At 39.9% G+C, this 24,774-nt stretch overlaps 1 protein-coding gene across 1 annotated transcript in view; it reads left to right on the forward strand.

Moving 5' to 3' along the window:
• The first annotated feature begins 2,589 nt into the window (after positions 1–2,589).
• tp53i11b (tumor protein p53 inducible protein 11b) overlaps positions 2,590–24,774 on the forward strand; it is a 63,217-nt gene continuing 41,032 nt past the window's right edge. The window contains exon 1 of the mRNA XM_015964200.3: positions 2,590–2,729. The gene's annotated coding sequence lies outside the window, so the exon portion shown is untranslated. The remainder of the gene's footprint in view (positions 2,730–24,774) is intronic.

The raw sequence follows: 24,774 nt of genomic DNA on the forward strand, positions 1-24,774 counted from the left end.
AAAGCGTGTCAGGCTCTAGTAAAAGACAGGAATTACCAGAGAGAATATGTACAGACATGAACGACCGTATGTTAATTGTATATTTATTGAAGCATATTTCATTTATTATTTTAAGCAGATTTTTAAAAATATTTAAGTTTTATTCATTATTTTCTGCTAAATATTTTGTCTCTCTAAAGATCTTTGAATTTGGTCATTTCCAAGCAGCATTTTAATTGCTTTACTTTGCTCACATCACATGGACTCACACTGTCTAAAAAAAACCTGTCTTTATATTTTAAACTGTTTACCAATAAAGGGCTGAAAACATAACACTGGCAAGTGTAGCGTACCAAATGGCCAAGTATTTCATCAAAAACTAGCAACATCCATCACGCTACACAAGTGTAGCTAACAAAGAAAAAACTGTATTGCTGAGACCAGGGGTCAGACAGCATGCCAGGTAGTTACTCTAACCACTAGACTAACAAGTCTGTTATAAAGCAATAGTCGCCTAACAAACATATCCTGTGCTGGCCCTTACGTGCATCTTTGTGGACTGGATGCACGGTTTATGGTGGTGTTAAGTCCCCATTACAGAAGTAACTTGTCACAATACCCACTTTGGTACCGGTGGAGGTTTAAAGCAGTCATCTGTGACATGAATGACTTTCTCAACTGCAGCATTAAATCAGCTGCTCTATGGCTGCAGGAGAAAGTGGGCGTTAGTGACCTACTTCCAAGGGAGGCAGGTTCTAGAGCCAGGAGGAGGAGGAGAAATGCCTGATGACACAATACAATCCTTGTATTTGCAGGTTTCAGCTCAGAATCTGAAAAATTGCCCCTGAGACAGGAAATGCAAAAATACAGCCAAAAATGGGTTTGGGGGTATTTTTCATGAGGAAAAAACAATTTCACATGGTAAAAGCTCCAAAAAGGGAATTTTTCATGATATGGATTGGCTCCTTTAAATTCTTGACTACTTAGATGCGCATCATCACAGCTTCATGGCCTCTCCTTGTTCTGCTCTAATTCTGGTAATAGTGTTGAAAAAAGATCTGAGGGTATGTAGGATGACCAAAAAGAGTGCTTTTTCCAGTTTTATCTGCAAGTTAAATGATTGAATCGTGCGAGTATTATGTTGCCATAGCGCTGCTCTCTGTTTCATGTGAGCTGCTTCATCTCGCTGCCAACATCCAACAAATCCTCAGAGGTATTTTCTCCAACACTAAACCAGCACCTCGTTGCAAAGCCGGGAACTTGTTTTATTAGCACCTGGAAGAGTGCTGCTGATGCTGTTAGAAAGGCAGAAGATTACCAACAAAATAGCCTGCATGTCCCTCAGCAGGCTCATTTAAACATCTGTGTGTTGGTCGTTCCATATCTGTGTGTATATTTGATCTCCAGATTTTATACTTTCATTCTAATAAAATATTACGAGCTGAAGGTTTTGTGCAGAAATCTCCAATTAAATGATGAACAATGATAAACAAATTACAGAGAATTAAATTGTAGACAGTTAAGTTAAAAAAAATATCTACAAGCCTCTTAGGATCAATCTTAAAATAAATCCGGAGGTTTTGTAGATCAAGAAAAATGTTCTCCTCATCATATTTACACATAAAATACTTTAGAATATAATCACAACTGTTTCACAGCTTTCATTTTACATGTTTGCAAACAATAATTAATTCTAATGAGTTACAAAAAATGCTATTTTGCTTGTGATATCATTGTTAAACAAGAAAAGCAAACACTGTAAACAGTCCATGCCACTGGTATGGAGTTTGGCCTGTTTTAATATTCATTACTTAGTCGGTTTCAAGCTGAATTGTTTTGCTCTCATTGGCTCCAACACTGAAAACAATATGAAGATGTCAAAAATAAACAACTTCACCAGAAATCTATTTTAAACTGTGCTGCATGATCAGCAAGTATTTTGTGTGCAAATTGTTAAACAAATTGCACACATTAATGACACAAAATTATTTGCCTTAACTGGTCAGAACATTATCAAACCTAATTATTCTGGGATGCCTGCACGATTCTCATTTAATGATCTCAGCCAAAACAAGCAATAGAGCCGCTCCAAGGCATATGTGAATTATGCAACTGCTTTGGACCCCCCACACCACTGTTCTAGGGTACCTACTAGCACAGCGATGGCAGATTTCAATTCAAATGCAGTGGAGTTTTTATCTGACAACGGCACAACACTGACAGTTTTAGGCAGAAAATTAAAATTTGAACTAAAATGCACTAAAGAGCTAAAATATTGTCTACACATGTCTGCAGCACGATTAGACACACATTTATATAGTTTATCAGAAAAAAAAGTTGATTTGGGGGTGACTTGCTCTTTAACCTTTGTTTATCCAGATGAGTCGATTAATTGTTTTAGCTAGTTCCTCGCTCCTTTTTGCAATTGTTGTGTTTGTAATAAAAAAAAATTACCTGTACTTACATTGCATAATGTTTGTATTTTTCTTTGATAAATACTTTTGTTTTTTCCCTGTTTTTGAAGAAATGTTGACAAACCTGTTGGTAAGTGCTAAGTCATGTATTACGGTAATCGCGCATGGTTCCGCTGAGCGCCGGTTATTACGGTAGTGTATTGTTTGCTGCTCCGGGGTCCGTGAAAGCACGGAGCGCTGCTCTGAGCTTCCCCACTTATTGTGCCGCTCTCTCCGCCTAACCTCAGCTAACGCTCCCTTCAGACGCGAACGCTGGATACACCTCCGCTTCCCGCTGTAAGTTACACCTCAATCCTCTCCTCTTTTCACTCTTCCCACCACTTCTCCTCACATTTGGAGCGCACTTTTAATTTATGATGCCGCACGCTTTGTTTCGTGTCCAGTCCGTTTCTAGGGTCAGTTAATTACTACCGACCTGCTGGAAATAAACTAATCTTGCGCTGATTGGAAAGCTTTTCATCGAGGTTTTGTTTTCGATTGATGTTGAAGTTGTTTGGTGGAGCTTTATTTATCTGGTGATTTAAAATGCCACGGAGGAGCGTTCATTGTGAGAAGTTGAGCGCGCGCTGGGTATCTGAGCCAAAGCGCTGCCTTTGCGTTTCTCTGAAACATTTCCCTAAACGTTTCTCTTCATAACACAATAAATCCCGCGTTGACTTTCTATTTTTAGCCTGGTTTTTCTCACTTCTCACTATAATGGCCGAACCGCGCCGCCACACTCCACCCAATAATAGGAAGTTATTATATTTTCAGCTAAATAAACATGTTGATTATAATCTCATGTTCTGTTGATGTTCCACATCGTTTGCTGCGGGTTCCGCACATTTTCTGTTGTTTCTAAACCTTTGTCACTTTCTAAATGGCAATGGGAGTAAATTATTTAGTGCGTCAGGCCAACTGATTCAACCGAGAGCTGCAGTATTTGATGATATTTCTAGATTTTTTAATTTTTATTTTTTTACCACACTTGACGTTAAACAGCAGATAAATGAGAGTTTAATGACATGACCTAATGTATGTTTTTCCTCCTGCAGCTCCTGACATTAGTGTAAAATTGCCCTGATCTATAGCTGTTAATTATAGGAGGACATACATCCATCTCTCTGGTGGAACCTACAGTGTTTGCTGTGTCAAGACATGTCCATGAGTTAAGTTCAGCAGCTCTGCAGCCCACACTCGTACCGTTTTCAGTGCAGATAGATTGTGGAAAAATACTCTTAATGTCATTTGCGTGGAGATTGCTCATCTGATGGTTGGCCTTTAAACTTGTGCTGTTTCTCATTTGTGACTGCTGCATTTCTTGAATGTTTTTTAATTAGCAGGAAATGAATGGCTGTTGCTCTTATTTCCACTCAAAGTGACTCCAATGTTTAGCACGCTTGTGAATAGACATGAGCACGTTGGTGACTGTAAACCCAGCTCAACCTCAACCTCAGATGCAAGTCTCTATTATGATGAAAATGATAAATGACCCGCACTGGTATAGCGCCTCTCAGAGTAAGGACTCCAAAGCGCTTTACACTACAGTGTATCATTCATCCATTCACACACACATTCACACACTGATGGTGATGAGCTAAGATGTAGCCACAGCTGCCCTGGGGCACACTGACAGAGGCCACCGGTCCCTCCGACCACCACCAGCAGGCAAAGTGGGTTAAGTGTCATGCCCAAGGACACAACAGCAGAATTCTCTGTCCGGAGCCGGGATCGAACCTGCAACCTTCCGATTACTGGACAACCCACTCAACCTGTTGCTCCAAAAACACCAAATCATTCTATCCTTGTCATTCAGACTAATTCTGTTAAAAGTGTAAAATGGTACGTTTTTTTAAATGTTCTTATTTGGGTATGAAATGAAGCCTTATTCCCATGGCAGCAGTAGCACTCTTCCTTGCTCAGGCACATCATTCAGGCTGTGTGGGTGGGCAGAGGTTTCTAATTGGCAGAAGAAATAGCAGCGATATAACGGGACTTCCATCTCTGAAGTCATTATGTCCGCGATGACAAAGTTTTCAGTTTTGTGAAAACGGCGTTGATGCAGGGCAAACTGGAACGGGTGTTAGTTTATCTCATTGTGGCTGTGCTGAGGTAGCCATTGGCCCTTTCTCTGTGCTTTTAACCAAAACCATGAGATGTTTTTACAGTTTACATATTAACACGGGATTTTCCAAGTGGAAGCAGTGAAAAGGTTGGTTAAAATGTCAGCTGGAGGTTTGGTTTTGAGTTTTTGTATTTGTATTCCCTCTCCAGTGAATACTTCACAAAGGATCTAATTGTCACCTTTGCTAACCTTTGAAAGACCCTTTCAACTTAAACTTAAAGTTCCTCACTATTGGCTCTAATGCAGAGCTACACATACAACTCTGGTAAAGTACAATCCCAAGAATGGAAATCCATTATCAGGGTTTTTCCTGGCTCAAATTGAGGCAGAGGTGGTACCATCCTGACCATGTGCCAGCATATGCATACTCTGTGCATTCAACTGCCTCAATTTTTTAAAGGCAAAATATTTTTTCGTCAAGTGTTCTAATCTAAGCTTCTGTTGATTAATTGAATATTCCATTTGACAACGTTTCAAGTGAAACAAAACTGGTTTGCTGCTACAAAATATGAAATAAAACAACAAAGTTATCAGGCTGAAATAACAGACATTATAAAAGGCTCAATAATATGCATTAGATTGGTGTTTAGTTCCCTTTTTCCCATCTGATATTTATAGTTAAAACATTTTTTTAACATATGACCTACATTTCAGTAACATTTTAGGTTTGTATTAACACTCATCTTGGTCAAAATAACACATAAATGTATCCAGTAAAATATAATGCATTTCATTAACATGCTTTTGTATTGGAAATGGTAATAACATTTAATTTCTGCTGCTAACAATGTGACGGTGGCATGTCTATTATGTACGGGCTGGCAATAATCCAGTTTAAATTATGTTCAACGATAGAAGCGTTTGTGAATCATATACTACAACAGCTTGCCGTACTTCCTGCTCCTGTGTGTGGAGCAGACTTGTAGCAGTGATGTGACTCGTATCTGCAGCGGTTCTGATCCGTAGCACTGCAGGATGCAGAATAAACAGGATGGTGGGGACTTTTCATCCACTTGCAGTCTTTCTTACTTTTACAATCATCATATATTTTTCTGTGTGCCACTTGATCGTGAGACTGCCACCCGTTAGCTTTAGCATTAGCCAATCTGTGTGTAGCTGCACTTTTGATCCCAAACTTTGGGCCGGTTCTGCCTTTGTGCCTTTGCTGGTTCCTTTATTTTCCTCCACTGCATCCAGATGACCACACTGTGCGCCAGTACAAAGCATTTTCTTACACGTAACTTACATTTGTTCAATAAAAATAGTAATTCAAAGATGTTGCACCAGTGCTACGTTTAAAAATAGACAGAAACTCACAGTTTATTTCGTTGCACTGTACAGCCCTGCTCTGATATGGAAGAGCCTGGGGGAAAATCAGGACGTCAGTAGCACCAACCATATGTACCAACTAGCGAGAAAAGCAAATTTTGATCTTTTTCTGCAGCGGTTTTAGTGCTTTTCGGTGCACCGCTGCTGATACAGCGCCCATGTAGTGGCGCAACGCTGCAACTGCAGTTTAAATAACATCCATATAGCTGGGGGCAGTGAAATCAGGCTGGGGCGGCACAAAATTAGCTGGAGGCGGCCGCTGTGTCCACTGATCCACATTGGGCTGAGGATTCTGAGGATTGGTGCTATGTGGCTGAAATAGTCCCAGGAGAGTTACAGTACTCCCATATAGACGATTATGTGTCCGTATAGCTTTGTCCAAAGGCACCGAGGCAGGATGTGGGACTGAATATAGCCATTGGGAGTCTCAGAGGTCCTTACACTGTTTATGTGTGATGAGCAGAGCGGCTAAAACAGATGGTAACCCATCTTCTATTTTAACGCCTTGTTGCTTTTACACAGTCGTCCAGCAGCGCGGCACACTCAAGTGTTAGAAATGTTCTGGATGTTTTTAAGATAAACACCTGTTCAGTTTCAGGGCATTGAACGTGTGAGAGTTTTCCTGCTGAATGAAATGGAAGACATAACATTCATCCTTACGTGTTGCTTTAATTCCCTGTTTGGCTTTTTATTAAGTTTTTTTTGTTATGTAGAATTATGTTCTACTGAAAGGTGGTGTGCCAAATTTAGTTTGATCTATAGTGACTTTTCTTTGCAGCCAGCTGTGCACCAGTGATATTATGTCAGTGGGGGCCGGCTTTCTTCTCTGAATTTTTTTCTTTCAATTTTCCATTCTCAGCTGTGACAAAAAGCTAGCTATAGGCTCTAATGATGGCCCCCAGCAGATGTGGTTCTGTTTATGTCTGCAAGAACGGATTAGAGAAGCTAAGACCATATGTTGCATTTCAGATTTGGCTGTTTCATTGATTACATCTGGGTAAGACAGGAAATCTATTTCATTATTAGAAGTTGGCAACAGACATGGACCAATTACTGGGCGCGTTTGGTAGATAATTTATCTTTGTTGGTGCAGCTGTCTGTTAAATTAAGCAAAATCTCATTTTATATTCATTATTTCTGATAAGCAGTTCTCATCTTATTGTAATGTTCAGAAAATTGTGATTTCCTTTGTTTGGAACAGTCACAACCCTTCTGCAATTTTCTCAAGTCATTACAAATGATATGTTCTTGTTCTTTGTTTAATTCAGTCAACAGAAATGTTCCTAAAAGGTTTCAAAAGAATGAGTACGAGTAGCGATCAAGCAGAGCTGGTCTGCTGCATCTGTTTGAGTCTGTTTTCATGTTTATGGAGGAATATCGTCATTGTTTTGGCTGCTTGTGTCTGTCTGTGCCAGCTGGAGGTTAGGCTAAACTGTCTCCTGTAAAAAAAATCTGTGGTTTTCCCTATCTGTCACCCAAATTGACTGTTTTTGGTAAAGGAATTACAATTTTAGTTTGTGAAATTGCTTTATTGCAGCAGGGATTACTGTAGCAGTATTAGGTCATTTGCTGAAGCAAAAATGATTTTGCTTTGCATATCGGTCTAGGCATGCCCTGTTGGAACCTCCGCAAGCTTGGCCAGTATTGTGGCTGACCAATCACAGCGTGTTAATTGAGAAAAATGATGTATTGTGTTATGTTTTTGGATGTTTTATGGAGGGCTGCACGATATTAGGAAAACCTGCAATATTCGATAACAGTGCTTAATATTGATAATACTCGCGATAAATGAACAAATACTAAAGTATGCAGTGTTGATGTCATCTGGCGTGTGATGTCTGCTCTGGGTTCAAAGCAAACAAAAACTAATGCATGAATTCCCAATCACAAGAGGGCCAATCACAGCACTCGTGGGCGGGATGTTACTGAAATAAAACAAAGATGGTGACCACTCATTTCAAAAGGACTTGGCTTCAACTTTGGAGTATTTTGACTTGGGCTCTTCTTTGAGTTGAGAGCAAATAGAGGTATTTAAGTTTATTTAGAAAATGGTTGCATATATTTTTTCTTGACGAACAGCCTTGTTGACTGAAATCCGTAGTAGTGGGTACATCATGTTGTTTGTTGTTCAATAGCATGTGAGGACAGTTTGAAAGACAACCGTAGATCTCGCCCCACGGCTGATAGTTGTTAACGGATCTTGGCCATCCAATAGGATGGCTTGTCAGGCTAGCAGCTACCAGCTTCTTCATAATGAAAAGAACACTGAGAGGCTTCTGAAAGGACCATTGGCATTACGTTTTGTCTTTTCCTTTCATCGACAACTTCTTGTGACATGTTAAGTTTTGTTCTGAAGGATGGAATCCCACCCAGCTGATACAGAGGAGACTTATGTGCTACTTCAGCTGGAGTTTTGATGCCACAAATGATGTCTCAGGAGTCTGGGTGGAAAGACTCAGAATTCTGTAAGATCTCACTTTACTGGGAGGATATCCTGCTGTATGTGCTCCCTCTGCACCAAGGGTAGTGCAGTGATCACAGTTCATGGCTCTTGAAAGCGCTGTCAGCACCAGGATAACGAGATGCATCGAGTGCAATGTCGAGGTCAGCAATGATATTCACTTACCCTGAAAGGAACTGCATTCTATTAAATGTCCTCACACCTTCACAGAAAGCTGTACTAAATGGACAAGGCCTGCATGTGCGTGAAGCCACAAACCTCACAGACTAAACATAAAGACTTTTGTATGACCAATATCAGCTGTAAACACTGGTTATGGCATAAAATATTATTGTACATCACTCATTTCTTCTAATCTGTTATGAATCACTTAGAACTTCGCCATTTTGGCCCGTACACTTTATTTAACGGAGCTCCTGGCAGTCTCTTTCCTGATGTAGAATGGTTTAGATGTACAACTCGAGATAAGAAACAGAAATATCTCAGCTGTAAAATGTTGAACTGGAGCAGCAGCTTTATGCCCCCAGGGATTCACTCTGTTTCTCTGTATATGTGCTGAAGTCTGACATTTATTTATTTGTTTTTGAATTCACGTTTTAGAAGCAAGACCTTTCAGTCTGTGAGGTCCCATGCTTGGGAACATTTAACTCCTAACTTTAAACTTGTTTACTTCTTTACAGGCAACTCAGATGATTGATTTATTTTGGAGTTGTTTCTCTGTGATTGTGGGGGGAAAAAATCATGTTCTACAATTTCCAAACCGGTTAAAAAAATACAATAAGTTTCCCATCATTAAGTTCTGTCCAGTAAGTAGTAAGTGAACTTTATTTATATAGCACTGCTTACAGACATAGAATCACAAAGTGCTTCACATAGATTTGAATAAAATAAAATAAAGTCATAAAATCATAATGATCTCAAAACAAATATCAGAAAAAATACAGTCATAAAATTATAAAATTTCATAAACGGATGAAAGATTAAACATTTGGAGTTAAAAATAAGAAAATTTAAGATTTAGGTAAAAGCTGCTTTAAATTAAAGGGTCTTTAGCTGTTTTTTTTTTTAAACGTGTCCAGACTGTCAATGCTACGTAAGGATAAAGGAAGATCATTCCAAAGTTGGGGTGCAACAGTCTGGAAGGAGCGATCACCTCGACTTCTATATCTGCTTTTTGGATTTTCTAGAAGGTTCTGGTGTGTGGACCTGAGGGCTCGGGTTGGAGCATAAGGCTTTAACAGTTCAGTAATATAGGGAGGAGCTTAACCATGTAGAGCATTGAAAGTTATTGTCAGGATTCTAAAATGAACTCTAAAGTTAACGGGTAACCAGTGCAGAGACATCAGAATAGGAGTGATGTGAGCTCTTCTGTTTGCTCCACTTAGGAGCCTCGCTGCAGAGTTCTGGACCAACTGAAGACGGTCAAGTCCTTTTTTTGTTAAAACATGTGAAAAGTGTGTTACAGTAATCTAGATGAGAGGAGTTAAAGGCATTGATAACTCATTATTAGACATAGAGAAATGGTACACATATTTTGGATTTTTGCATCCTTTTTTGGTTACTTTTCTTCACCATCACTCTTGGCAACTAGAAAGACATCTGGCTCAGACTTTAATTTTCACGATTGTATCTCTTCTTTTATTTTACAGTACATTATTAGTGCTACATGTTTGGTCTGAATATAAATGTTTCAAAATGAGTGATGCACCGATAGGAAATTTCTGGGCCGAAACCGATATCTGATATTAATATCACCGTTGTAGCCGATAACCAATATTTGCAGATACCAATAAACTGACATTAATGTGTCTAAAATCAGCAGATTTTGTATAGAATGAAAACGATTAAAGCTGAATTTGTTACAATGCACACACACCACACACATTTATGCTTCTGAGATGATTACAATCACTGTTACATGACTGAACAAATGCACATCACCCCTCGTCACCCTCTGAAACTGATAAACAAATGGTAACAACATGGAAAAAATATCAGTTGTTAATATCAGCCCAGTTATATTTATCAGACCAATACCAGTATGTTAAAAAAATAACTAACATCTGCCGATACCGATATTGATGGCGATATATTGTGCATCCCTAGTCAAAAACATAAAAAAATCATGTTCTCTGACTTTTTCATGCCCATTGTAACCACTCTGTAACACTGATTCTTGATAATCACTTATTGTTAGTTTGATCAAGGTTAACACTAGAAAAAAACACATTTTTTATCAGGATATTGTGTTTTCCAATCAAACAAATCCCACAAGTCTACATGGCCATCCACTGCAACAAAAAGCAAACACATGGCTAATTAGCACATCATAATGGACTGAGGCTGTCTCCCCCATTACCATTTCTCTATATGTTATTTGCGCCCACTACAAACATGCTCATAATAAATAAGTTGCTAAACTGCAACGTAAACCTGATCTTTTGATGAATCACAACTCACACCGTTTCTGCTGTGTTACATAATGCTGTCTTTGAGTATGTGCACTGCACCATTTCAGTTACCCTTTTGAATATCTCTTTGGCTGATGTGCAATGAACCATTGACTACATCTCTACTCATTTTTATTCATGTCTTATACAATGTAGCTAAAGTTGGACTTTCTTCATTCTTGGGTCAAACAGCCATGATGGAACTCCCCTCTTCACTTAGATGTCTTTTATTCCAATTTCCAGTTCTGCTTTTCTTGATTCAGTATACATTTAATAACCTTCCTGTATTTTTCTGTGTGCTTCCTTGTCTTAGACATATATGTCATGGACCACAGGATGGGTTTTATTAAAACTGACAGAAGGTAATCATTGGAAGTACGTCAACAACTGATTACGTTTGGACTCAACCCAAATCAAAATGTTATAACAACTTCTGTCTTTGAGCAGAAAAACAAAAAGTCGTAACTCAGTTTTACTAGCTAGAACTGGTGGAAGCTGACTTATTCACTGTGTTAACAGATTGCACCAGATCTTGTGATATCATCTAAGATTTTACGTGATTATTCAAGTTTTGACCAAACTGTCTGCAGTGCTGTCATTTCTCAACATCGGGTGATTTTTATTTCAAAGTTCTGGCATCAACAGATGGCAGGTGATGTAAAAAGCGAGGTAGGGAAAACGGGTGCTATGTCTGCCGTTTAGACGTGATTAGAGCAGGCATGTAAAACTGTACACTAGTTGGCACACACATCAGAAATTAATGTCCTTAAGATGAAATGGATTGTACATTTGAGGTGCCATCTCAGGAAAAATTAAGAAACTTGCTAATTCAACACAGCATATCTGGTTTAACCATTAATAAATGATGTAATGAGTTTCTAATGTTGCTAGTTGTGGACCGTGCTGGTGAATGCTTTTAGAAGACACACCGTGCCAGCAAATCAGCGTGATATTGGTGTGTCTTGTGAAAGCGCCGTGGCGGCATGGTGATGCGGGAATTTTGCGGCATTTGTGCCGCCGCACTGCAAAGTGCGGCAAGACCGGACTTGTGAATGAAGATTACGCCTTGCTGCAACAAAGAGTGATGTCATGGTCACACGTGGAATTACTGCCGAGTCCCGGCTGGCAACTGTATTGAAAATAAAAGCAATCACGAGCAGTACGTTTCGCTCTTTTATTTGGAATTAGAGATGGAAAACTGGAGCGATGCAGAGCTCCGGGAGTTTCCCTCCATTAGAGCTGGAGCCTAGGTTGCCAGACAGTTCATGGGGACTGTGGAGAACAAACACCTTTATGGGCATACCCCGGATCTGCGTAGAGGGGTGTAATACTCATCATCTTTTTCATGTCTGCTCTTTAGTGCTGGTGCACACCTTGTGGTAGAATAAGAAATGTGTGTGTGTGTGTGCTCAGTAGAGCCAATAAGTTTCTACCATTTCGTTCAACTGCTGTGGCCAGTCAGCAGGATCCATGGGGCCAGCGGCTCATACATGTTCACAGACATCTGCTGAAGCTGATGATGGTGTCTCTTCTGGCTGTTGGATTAGAGCACTGAGTCTGCTGGTGTTGGGTTCTTCTTCTGTGAGAAAATAAACGCACGCACGCACGCACGCACGCACGCACGCACACACACACACACACACACAAAGCAACTTAGCCCTTTGATGCATGAATTAAGAACAGTGCCACTTTCACATTCAATATTCCTCAGTCATGTGCAGTGATGCTTTTCATTATTTTTAATGTTACTGGAATTTTTATTTTATTGATCTTTTTTTAATCTGTTCTATGAAAACATGAATGCAATTATCAAAAACAGGTGGAAGTGAGCGCATCCATGGGGAATATTTGAAAAACCTTATGTCTCACTCTCAGGTGCTCTTCAGCATCAAATAAATTGTAGAATATGAGGAAGAAGATCCGGTGATCTGAGGTACTCTGAGGTTTTCATTTATTAAACAAGGAAACGCCAACGCGTTTCGGTACCGAAGATGACTCACTAATGTCACAAAAACTAATATCCATCCTTTTTTACAAATTTACAGCCTAATTGACAATAACATCTTAAGGAGACAATTTCAGATGTGTATGTTCAGATGATTTAATATTCTCAATGCTAAATCAATGCTGCACTGATTGTGCCAAAAACAAGTGTCTGGTGTGGATTTAAATAAATTAATTTTGCATATCGATATATGTGATAAGCCGTTTAATTTGAAACAGTCCGTTTCTACTGCTGATTACAAATAGCCTAACAAGTAACTTACTCACCTATAGATGCTGAGATTGTAGCTCAGTAAATGTGCTGCTGCTTGATGCCTGGATAGAAAACGCTGCAGCGTAAACAAGAAAGAGACGGCATAAGAAGTCATGCTGTGCTTAGGCAGTTCTCACTCCCCGCCGGGCCCGGCAGCAGTGGGGAAGTCACCGCCACGGCCGCGGCGGTGCCGCCCGCCCGATGTGAAGGACAAAGTTGAAATTTTGCTACACCCACACCTAATGTTCTTCTGATATGAAAATATTAAATTCATATTGTATGCATACTTAAAACTTGAATCGAAGTTCATAAAAAGGCTGCAATCACACTCCAAAAAACGGTAAAAATAAATCTTACATTCTTCATCATCACAGTGAGACTCAACAGGTGTAGAAGACAGTCCCGCCCCCGTGGTGTCCACAGGTGCCTGTGTGGCTGCAGATGTCTCACTGCATCTGGACACGACGATTCAAAAGTAAAATTAATTGGTTAAAGTTATGAGATACTGTATTGTGTATGTAAACAGCTAGCGAGGGTCCGTCCGTGGACCGTGCGTAGCAGGAGAGGCAGTTAGATACAATGCTAACGCAAAAAGTTCCTTTGCCAAATTTATAAAGTCTACATATCTCTGCTTTGGGCCCGTTTTTTTTCTTCCTCCTTCCTTCGCTTTGGGAATGCTGATTCCGATGGCTCAGGTGTTCTTTTCATCGTAAAATATCAAAAGTTTAAACGCAACGACAACAGGATGTCCTTCTACAGTGCTACCCACGCACGTGATCTACGGCACCCCTGACGGTCAAATGCATCGGAGCGGTGGCCCAAGCGGGATCTCGTCGTGCAGCCAGATTATTAGAATTTAAATATTGATGTTTTGATTTCATGTCATTTCAGAGGGGAATTTTGAGTATGTAGAGAGTGCATTTCATATAACAAACATAAATTTAATAAACTTTTTTTTATTTTATTTTATTAATTTTTTTTTATTTTGCGCCCTATCCATCAGATGGCGCCCCAGGCGGCCGCCTGTGTTGCCTGTCGGCAAAGCCGGCCCTGCCAGCTACCGATCGGCAATCGTGAGCTCGCACAAACTTCTGGTTTGTTTGAAATTTTGCTCGTCCCTCGTGAGGGTATCGCACTGTTGAAGCGGCGCTGCGAGCAGCTGCGACCCAAAAAGTACCAGAACCGCTCACGGCGCATGCGCAATCATGCATCAACACCGCTCGCCCGCTATTTCCCTAATAACACACGTTGTTCATTTTTAGTTCGACACGTTTTTTTACTCACAAAGATTGTCAAGAAAGCGTGTTTGTTGTGTTCATGTCAAATTAAACTGATCACAAAACACAGATTTACTTTCTTTATTTTGTTTTTGTTTTCCTCATCCAACCCCCATAAATCCCTGTGTGTCTTCCTGCAGCACTCCCGAAGGACAACAGGCAAAACAAGACAAAAAAGTCTGACGTGTTGTGTAAAAACTGCTATTTTTAGTATATTTTTTAGGGCCGACGTGTTGCTACCAGACGTACAGTGTGAGCAGTCGGGTCGCATCTGAGAACTGGGTCGTGCAGTGTGAGCGCATGACTCGTGAGATCTGCCCTGCGAGGAAGTCGTACAGTGTGAGCTGAAGCTGAGTGCTACGAGTGAAAAAGTCACACTGTGTCTGCCCAGCTTGAGGGATAGGGTGAGAAGCTTGGTCATCCATGAGGGGCTCGGAGTAGACCCGCTGCTCCTCATCGAGAGGAGCCAGTTGATTTCCCCGAAGGAGATAGCCCAGTTGGCTGGGCAGAGGGAAGCCTGGGCCTCCCTGCTTAGGGTACTGCCCCCATGACCTAACCCCGGATAAGCGGACAAAAATAGATGGATGGATTTTTAATGAAAACTTTATGTAATTAATTTAATTGTCTTTTAGCTCCCGTTTTGTTTTCCTGGGTAAAGAAGCTGAATGCCATTTCGCAACAGTATGTTCTAGTAAGACAATCTGGAGCCGTCAGGTTTCCACAGAGGCACAAAGCAAAACTAAGATGTGATCACAAATCAGTGCGATTCATGTTGTTAATAGTAACTGTACCCTAGAAGATCATCATGTGATCTTTTGGTAGCATCTGTAACGACATGTGTTTAGAGAGTAGGGACAGTCCAGTGACAGATGTCATATCCTTCATCAACTTTGGTTTAAAAATTTTATTTACCTTTTTTACATCATTTTTATGTTTATGTTTATTTATTTGGCAGACGCTTTTATCCAAAGCGACTTACAATTTATAACCTATAGGGCATGTTGTGATCTGTGGGGGAAACCGGAGTACCCGGAGGGAAACCCACGCATGCATGGGGAGAACGCGCAACTCCATGCAGAAAGGCCACAGCCGAGTTTCGAACCTACAACCTTCGGGCTGCGAGGCAACAGTGCTAACCACTGCGCCACCATGCAGCCCATTTTTAGTGATAGTAGTTTTTAGCTTGATTATGTAAAGCATGGACTGCAGATTGTTTTCACTCAAAAAACCAGATAGCAATGTGATTTTATCTTATTATTTTTAATACAATTTAACACGTTTTCTTCATTATAACTTAGATGTTATACTTTTGTGGGAAATGGAAAGCTTTAAAGTAACACAATCACATCCAGTCTCTTCTTGCTGGAAGAACAGACTAAGGTAAACAGAACCAGGAGATGGAAATGCATCCTTCTTCCTGATTAGGTACATATACCTCTTCCACACAGAGCATCAGCCATCCTAGACATTGATTTGCCTCAGGCTAGGGTTGATTGCCTCATTTGTTTCTGTGTAAACTGGGATGTCTGCATGGCATTTATGGTGTTTGGTAAAAACCTGATTAGCAGGCTGTCTGGGTGATCACATTGATCAAGACGTGGCTGTGGAATGCCTGAAAAGTAGTTGGAAAATAGTCTGTGATCAGAGATGAAGAGCTGTGAAAATTGTGTTCTGATGTCATAATCTTGTGAAACCATGTTTGCATAATACAAATAAAAATGGTAAGTTATTGATCATGAGTTCCAAGTACCCTTAAATAGTTTAGTTGCTTTAGCCTTTCAGGAATTGCTCAGGAAAGATCGAGGATGAGATTTTCTTGTGTAACAGTGTGTTCCGTCTTTATCTTGTCTGTCTTGGGATGTTTAGGGTGGAAGATGTTTTGGTTTATGAGCTGTTGGTTCCCTTTTTATTTTAGGTTGTCCTATAGTTCAGGCGTGGGGAACCCCGCTCCTCGAGGGCCGGTATCCTGCACGTTTTTGCTCCAACACTTCTGATTCATTGGTTTATTCACCTGTTCAGCAGCTCATCGCGCTCTGCAGTAGCCTGTTAATCTGCTGATTTAAATCAGGTGTGTTGAAGCAGGGTTGAAACTAAAAAATGCTGGAAAGCGGCCCTTGATGGACCAGGGTTGCCCAGCCCTGCTATAGTTGAATATATAACAAAACAAACAAATATTTGTACCAGTGTTTGACATTCCTACAATTCCCTAATGGAGTTCATGATAGAGCTGGAAGTCAGCATAAGTTAAAATGAAGCAATATCTTTGGCTCAGGTAAAACAACATTTCTACTGTTATCTAGAAAGATTCTTTGTTCTCAAAACAAGAGTAAACAATGCATCCATGACTTCTTCTCCTTTAAGGACAGTTACTGGATGTTCCATCCGGAATGTTCTGAAAGTGTTAAAGCAAACATCTGTGGGTTATGAACAAACGTTCTTTTGATTTTAGAATTTTTTTACTTTCAGTCATTTAAATTTTTTATTTTTTTAAAGTTTGCTTGTAGAGACAATAAGAAGTGATTCAATTAGCTTTGGTCTAGTGTTTGCAGGCTTCTCAGCAACGCCTCACCATCATTAAAGTAAGTGGCTGCTCTTTTCTGACACTTTATTAAGGCTTGAATGCATCCGGGGGACAGCGACATTCCTTCGTCAAAGGGCTTACACATGTAAACGCACAAACTTGGAGCTGCAGAGTTCCAGAGGTAATTTGAGTAGCTGGAGTTGTTTGAGGCGAGGGGAGTGGGGAAGTGCCCTTTGACTAACAAAGTGTGTATTCATGCCTGTCTCTTAGAAAGTGGGCTCTGTCCACGGCGGCAGTGAAGCCGTAGGGCATGTTCCATTTCCTGTGTGAGTGCCTTCCATGCCCCAAAACAGACAGTATTCAAAAGTGTTGCACTCTTTGTGTTTTCTAACTATCTGATATTACACTGCATCATGATGGCACGCACGTGACTCATGTCAAGTCTCCATAGTATTTTCCTGCAGACAGTCAAGGGAAAGGTTAAGGCCTTGAGCAGATTATAACATGAATTCTTCAAAGTATTGATTTTCTATCACAAGGAGTCTTTATTATTTTTTCACTCTCCGCTGTGTGGATGTGTGGCGCATGCAAGATGAACCAGAATCTGAACAGATTGGAAGGAGCTACTGTAAAAGATGTAGAGATGGCAAATATCAGGACCCCATCCTGTTTTGGAGGAGTCTGATTCCACAAATGATCCTAGGGTTGATGATGTCCAAGGGACTCATTTATAAAGCGTCTGAAAACTGTGGAAGTGACTTTCCACGCAAACTTTATTTATAAAGAAAAACTTGAGGTAAAAATGTACTAGCATGCTTTGGACCTGGAGTAAAGGTGGTACAATGTTTAATTGGGACACATTTTCAGACTTGTAGACCCTCACACACGAATTTCCGTTGTCTTTTATTCGACAAAAATGTTGATCAATATTTGTCATAATTAAGTCTTTCTAGATGTATATTTTTTAGTTTAGTTTTGTTTAAGTCTACAAAAATGTATTTATCACACAAAAAATAAACTAAAATATTTCATCAACAAAAATAACACTGCATTTGTTAGCTATCGGTACATGAAGAGCATGTCAAGCAATATGGCAAAAAAAATGCTTCAGAAAAAAAACTCGTACGGCACCTTTAGGTACTACTATACTATTAGTATTAGAGCTACCACACATTATTATTTTGATAGTTGACCAATCACCAGTCATTTTTGGCAATTAGTCATTTAACTGCATTGCGTATAAATTGTAAATAGGACATCAGTAGCTCAGGAGGCAGAGTGGATTGTCCAGCAATCGGAAGGTTGTGGAATCGCTCCCGGAAGAGGATTCTGCTGTTGTGTCCTTGGGCAAGACACTTAACCCACTTTGTCTGCTGGTGGTGGTCAAAGTGACCAGTGGTGCCTGTGCTCGGCAGCCTCACCTCTATTGTGCTCCACGGCAACTGTGGCTACATTGCAGCTAATCGCCACCTGTGTGTGAATGTGTGTGTGCATGGATGAATGATGCACAACAGTGTAAAGCGCTTTGGAGTCCTCTGACTTTGAAGGCGCTATACACGTGTGGGTCATTTATAATTGCAGTAATAGTACCAGCATGCAGCTACTCTTATCACCATCATTAGCTTGTACCTTGAAGTGCTTGTACCTTGAAGTGGTATCTCTAGGTGTTATGTGCTGCCGAAAAATAAATAATTATTATCAATAGCCCACTCAACAATTTTTAATGAGCTTTGCAACTTGCAGAAAATAAGAAACAAGACACTAAAAAAAGTGACAAACAAAAAAAATAAATGCTTTTTGTTGGCTTGGTAACAACATTGTTCACAGAAGAGCAAATGTAATAAATTATCAGTGCTTGTAATGTTATAGCAAACAAAAATATGCGTTACGGGTGATGAAATTGCCATCATAACTGTGCATGTTACAAATATCATTACGAGTAGCTCCCTGTTTATGTTGATTTTAATCGCTAACAAACAAATAAGCTACAGGGGGTGACACAACATACTTCGTCTTAAAGAGATTCTTTGCAACTTTTTCATATTTTTAAATAATTTTCTTGAGCCATATGTGCTAAAATGACCCTTCACAGGGTTAATGAAAGGCCACCCAGCTCCTATCGCCCCCTGTGGCCAGAATACCGCTTTTTCAACTTCACAGTTGCTGGTCTGGTCTGTTGTACTTGGAATAAATTGAGCTGGCATACCTGCTGCTGTAGTCTGGCTCCAGCACATTTCCTGCATGTTTTAGATCATGAACACAGCTGATTTGTTTAACTTAGTGATGAATCACTCCTGTAGACATTAATGAAGGCTGGGAAGACATTTCAGCTGTTATATTAAGGTTCACGAGTGAGGGGAAAATGGAGTGCGAGATAGACAGGTGAATTGGTGCTGTAACTGCAGTAATGTGGGTGCTGTACCGGTCTGTCATGGTGAAGAGAGAGCTGAGCAGGAAGGCAAAGCTCTCGATTTACCGGTCGATCTACGTTCCTACCCTCACCTATGGTCATGAGCTTTGGGTGGTGACTGAAAGAACGAGATCGTGGATACAAGCGGTTGAAAGGAGTTTTCTATGCAGGGTGGCTGGGCTCTCCCTTAGGGTGAGAAGCTTGGTCATCCGGGAAGGGCTCGGACTACACCCGCTGCTCCTCCATGTTGAGAGGAGCCAGTTGAGATGGCTCAGGCATCTGGTCAGGATGCCTCCTGGACGCCTCCCTGATGAGGTTTCCTGGACATGTGCAACTGGGATGAGACCCAAGGGAAGACCCAGGACACGCTGGAGGGACTATGTCTCTTGGCTGGCCAGGGAACGTCTTGGGATTCCCCTGGAAGAGTTGGCTCAAGTCGCTGGAGAGAAGGAAGTCTGGCCATCTTGGTTTAGGCTGCTGCCCCCGCGACCCGACTCCGGATACGCGGCTGAAATTGGATGGATGGATAGATTAAGGTGTTAAAAAAGACAAACGTGCAATTTTCAGATGGTTCTCTTGTATTTTTTTATTAATGATCCCAAGTGTTTGAGCTATGTTGCCTATTGGCCATGATTATTTGGAGGTTTCCAGTGAAACTATGACTGACCCTGAGAGCCACTAATGTGTCAAGGGCAAAAAATCCAGACGGCGCCTTGGAAGATAGTCGAAGGTAGGTTTTGAGAGGGAAAAAAAGCTTCAAAAAATTAACAACGGCTTTGATTATTACATTTGCCGTCAATGATTTTGGTAGTCAACATAGTTGTGACCATTTCATGGCAACACTAACAAGTATACTCATCTTTTACCGCGTTAAAAAATACTAATAATTCCCTCTTTATGTGCAGAATGTTTCCAGATACCTGCTCAACTGTCTCACTGGTCAGCAGTTTTCTCTATTTGTTCATTTTTCTCAATGAAAAGCAGCAAAATCAATGTAACAATGAACAATACTACTGGTTTATTTTGGGGTCCGCTAAATAAGGCAAAGCTTACATAACAGGTGGTTAATCTTTTGCAGAACATGTTAAAAATAGATGAAATAGACATTTTAAATGACCTACTTTTCAGATTAAAACTACACCAACACTGAAGAACTATTTTCATAGTCTTTTGACTGGGCTTTAGTCTTTAAGTTGTAGGATTAGTCGTTCCTTTAAAGTTTTTAATTAGAGGTTTACTGTGACTCAAAAATCCTACAGGTTTAAAGAGTCACATGAACTCTTGGATCTTTAGCTCTAAATGCTGATTCTGTTGTGATGATTTTCTTGCTCCTGCCAAAGTTGGAGCACAAGTGAGCATTAATGATTCATTATTTATTGGGTAATTAGCCAGCTTTTCATGCTAATCGATGTTGATTGGTTAAAGATTAACACCAACTGAGAGGGGCTAGCAACAGCTGATTGTATTTCAAAAATAAAAAGTATGTGAGACGAGCAAAAAAAATGCCCCCTCAGTGACTACAAAGTAAGTCTGTTATGGTTTGTCTTTTTCTCTATATTGAAGCCGAGTTACACAAACACAACCAACAGTAGTCTACGCCACAAACTGACAAAGTTTTCAGACTGCCGCAAAGAGGCATCTGCACTCTGACATGTAGACACATGTTTACAGAGAATTATCACAAAACAAATGCACATTCAAGCTGTGACAGTCAAAAACACCTATCTTTCCAAGGTGTTAACCAAATGTTAAAGTTTCTTTTAGTTATAATTTGTATTTTAGTTTTTAGCTTTTTTTTCAGGGTTTTTAATCTTTTATTCCTGATTCTTTTGTCTCTAAAGCTGCTCAAACCAAAATAAAATATCATGGAAAGTATCTTCTTTTAAAGTCAGGGGAAGTGGCTCTCACATGATAACATCTTTTATGTTTTGCTCAACATTTTCCTTTCTGCTTGTGAAATGCAGAACATGGTCATTTGTTACGCTGGTCAGCCATTAAATCGCATGCCAATAAAAATCTATTCTTGTTTCTTTTGAAACTCACTTATCAGTAAGATGTGCTTCAAATCAGAGAATAAAATTGTTCTGCATTACACTAAACACACATAAGCCATGTCAGTAGGTTGCATTTGTGTTTTGTTCTTATTTCAGCCTCCATGTCAAGAGATGTGATTGTCCATAGTGGCTCCACGTCAGCTGTCTCAGCTAAGATTTGGACTCATCAGACCAGTTTTTAATAATTGCGTTGGACAGTACTTAACCCACTTTTAGATTTTTCTGCCATCTCCTTAGATGTTTTCTCTACTTGATGCTTGCCAGTGGTTTGGCTCTTCTCAAAATGACTAACATCTTTTCCACGACCGCGAGACCACTAGTTCAGATTAACACATGGAGTAGAGGTGGACTTATTAACAGGTCTTTGAGAGAGCCAGTATTCTGGCTGATTGCCAGGCGTTCAAATACGTATATGCAGCAGTGCAATACAAATACATTCTTTAAAAATCATACAATGTGATTTCCAGATTTAATTTTTAAATGCTATCTCACAGTGGGAATGTACAAGGTGAATTTCAGACCCCTCCATGATTTCTGAGTGGGGGAACTTCCTAAATTGCAGGGTGTTCACATCTTCCTCATACTACCTACTTTATATCAGAACAGGGTCAGTCAAATTTAAGCGCTTTGAAGTTACTTTCAAATTTTAAATGATGTACCCCAGCTTTAAGTATCGAAATGTACAGATGTTATAATTAAAGAAAAAGCATCTTTGACGTTAGAACTGCAGCAGAGAGGGTCATCTTTCCCTAAAAATGATTTTGAAGAGGTAACTTTGGGGTTGTTCTCATTGTAAATACTGTTGTTTAAGTGTCTGTGCAAATATGACTGTTGGGACATTAGATGACAAACGCCCGATCTATTACTTGTGTGCAGGTTAGTCATGTACCATGTAATCTGCTTAATGAAGTTGCCTTTAAGTGTGTGGGTTTCTGGACTAATGATGAAACGCTGACCTGGATCCTCAGTTGCACTTTGGATGTTATTAGCAGTTGCTGTAAAAACCCTCATTGGCTCATTTGAATTTTATAGACACTACAAGTGAGCTCATCTTGTTGCAAATCTGCGTGTGTGACAACTTCTTTCACACCCATTAAGGGGAGGAAGGAGAAAAGACCTCACAGCAGAAATGTTGACATTTCATGAAACTAACTACAGGTTACTAAACAACAGAATAATCAGGACAAACAACAAGTCGCTGGATATTTTAAGGATTTTGTTTTGACATTTACGAAGCAATTAATTCCAGCTGAAGGCTGACGTGAGTTGGCCCTTAAGTGAGCGCTCTCCTTTATGGAGCCTGGCTGCCTAGCAACCAGGTAGTGCTTCAGCACATTGGGCAAACTAAGAAAGCAGACATCAAGTTAAAGTGTAGAAATAAATGTATTATGAGGAATATAGGGTGTGTTCAACACACTATTGTCATTATTGTCTCATCAACTTAAAAATGGTTCAATTTAGATAGATGAAAAAGAGTTGTGGATTAACGTTAGTGCATTGGAACTAAGAGCACCTATAATCACAACATGCCCTATAGATTATAAATTGTAAGTCACTTTGGATAAAAGCATCAGTCAAATAAATAAACATAAAACATAAACATATAATATTTGAATATTTTTATTGATGTGAAGTTTTTTGCAGAGTGCCTGTAAATGTGTGATGGCCAAACCACAGTGAAGGTAGCTATTTCCTTCCACACACACCTTAAATACCTCAGCACAAGTCCAATCTTCACTCGTCTCTTAATTAACAAGAGAACCAATTGAAAGTACAAACTGAATGACCGGTTTGACATGTCTCACCCAGAAACTGACTGATCTGATGATCACACCTTTTATTTAAATATGTGGCTGTCTTATAAGAGCAGGACTTGAGAGAGGAGTCAGAAACACACCGGGTAAATATCATTAACTAAACTGTGCATCTTAGGCAGGTATGTGCATTTCAAGCAAGAATACATTTCAAATTTCATTTAATTATTTTTTAATATTTGCCCATATAACCTATGTAAAAACTTTACAGATTATGAACTAACATGAGATCTATGTTGTAGCTGTATTTTTACTATTACTTTTGAAGAATGGGTTACAACACCACCTACTTTTCCTCTGGGATTATTAAAGTTTTTCTGAAGTTGAACTAAATATTATGACATGAAACTGGTTTATCATAATTAACTTCCCATTTGCCAGCATGTATAGCAGTAGTTTATTATATCTCTGTCAGAGGTCACAAATTCATCTAAAGCATCTCAACGAAGCATCTTTACGTCTGAAATACTGAGTAAATGATAGAATAACAATGTGTGTGTGTTCCTGTACATACTACTGAGGACAATTTTGACCATCAAAGTGAGGACTTTTTTTTGGTCCTCTTTTTTCAGAAGCTTACCAGTTGGTTTTAGAGCTATGGTGTGAATTAAGTTTTAGTTAAGGTTAGGGTTAGGAATAGATCAGCATTGGTTATGGTTAGGGTATGGGTCAGGCATAATGGAGTCACTAAAATGAATGGAAGTCAGTGGATGGTCCTCACTATGATCGAAAGACAGACGTGTGTGTGTGTGTGTGTGTGTGTGTGTGTGTGTGTGTGTGTGTGTGTGTGTGTGTGTGTGTGTGTGTGTGTGTGTGTTTCAGTACTAGTTATATTGATTTAAGCGGAAGAAAAATGTAAAAAGGAAAGTTGGAAAGTGGCATCCTGAATACTGAGATAACAAGAGTGGTGTGTGTTTTTCTTGATTGGCCTAAAAATATGTCTGATTCTTTGTGTCACATGGTGTTGGAGGAGTAAAATTTTACTGTCAGAAACTCAGAAAACGAATTAACATTAATCCATGCATTCACCGTGCATGTTGCCTTTTCCGAACACTTATTTAAAAAAAGTGTTCAAAAATAAAGCTTATTTAAATTAGGGATGCACCGATCAGGTTTTTTGCTACCGATCACCGATACCGATATCATAGAATGCTGATCACCGATACCGATCACCGATACCGATCACGTTCATTGCCAGAAATTTTCTACAACATTATAATGAGTGCTACAAACTACATAATCTGGGAATAAAGGAAATGTAACCTAATCTAAAATGGTCTGTATGACCCCCAAATTCCACTACCTCCGCTCCGCTCCGGTCCGCCCCTGCCTTCCCCAGCCACTCGCTTCCGAACTCAATTGTTACTCGTACCCGCTCTACAACGGCTCCGCTCCGGTGCGGAGACCTGAGGGGGGCAAACAAGCATGCGCGGGATTTTCGAGATCTTGCGATACAGTCCGAGCAATAAACGCGTAAGTTAGATCCAAACACCCGTTGTGTGGGAGAAGCATCGGCATGAACTGTTTAATCTGCCCATCATTTGTGTTGACAGATCAGCAGTGTTTGGATCAACAAAGTGTGACTACTTTGATAGTAGAAACTGTATGCATGGCTTATTTTTGTGCATTTAAACTTCAGCCGCC

Source organism: Nothobranchius furzeri, chromosome 4, assembly GCF_043380555.1.
Source record: "Nothobranchius furzeri strain GRZ-AD chromosome 4, NfurGRZ-RIMD1, whole genome shotgun sequence".
Lineage (NCBI taxonomy): Eukaryota > Metazoa > Chordata > Actinopteri > Cyprinodontiformes > Nothobranchiidae > Nothobranchius > Nothobranchius furzeri.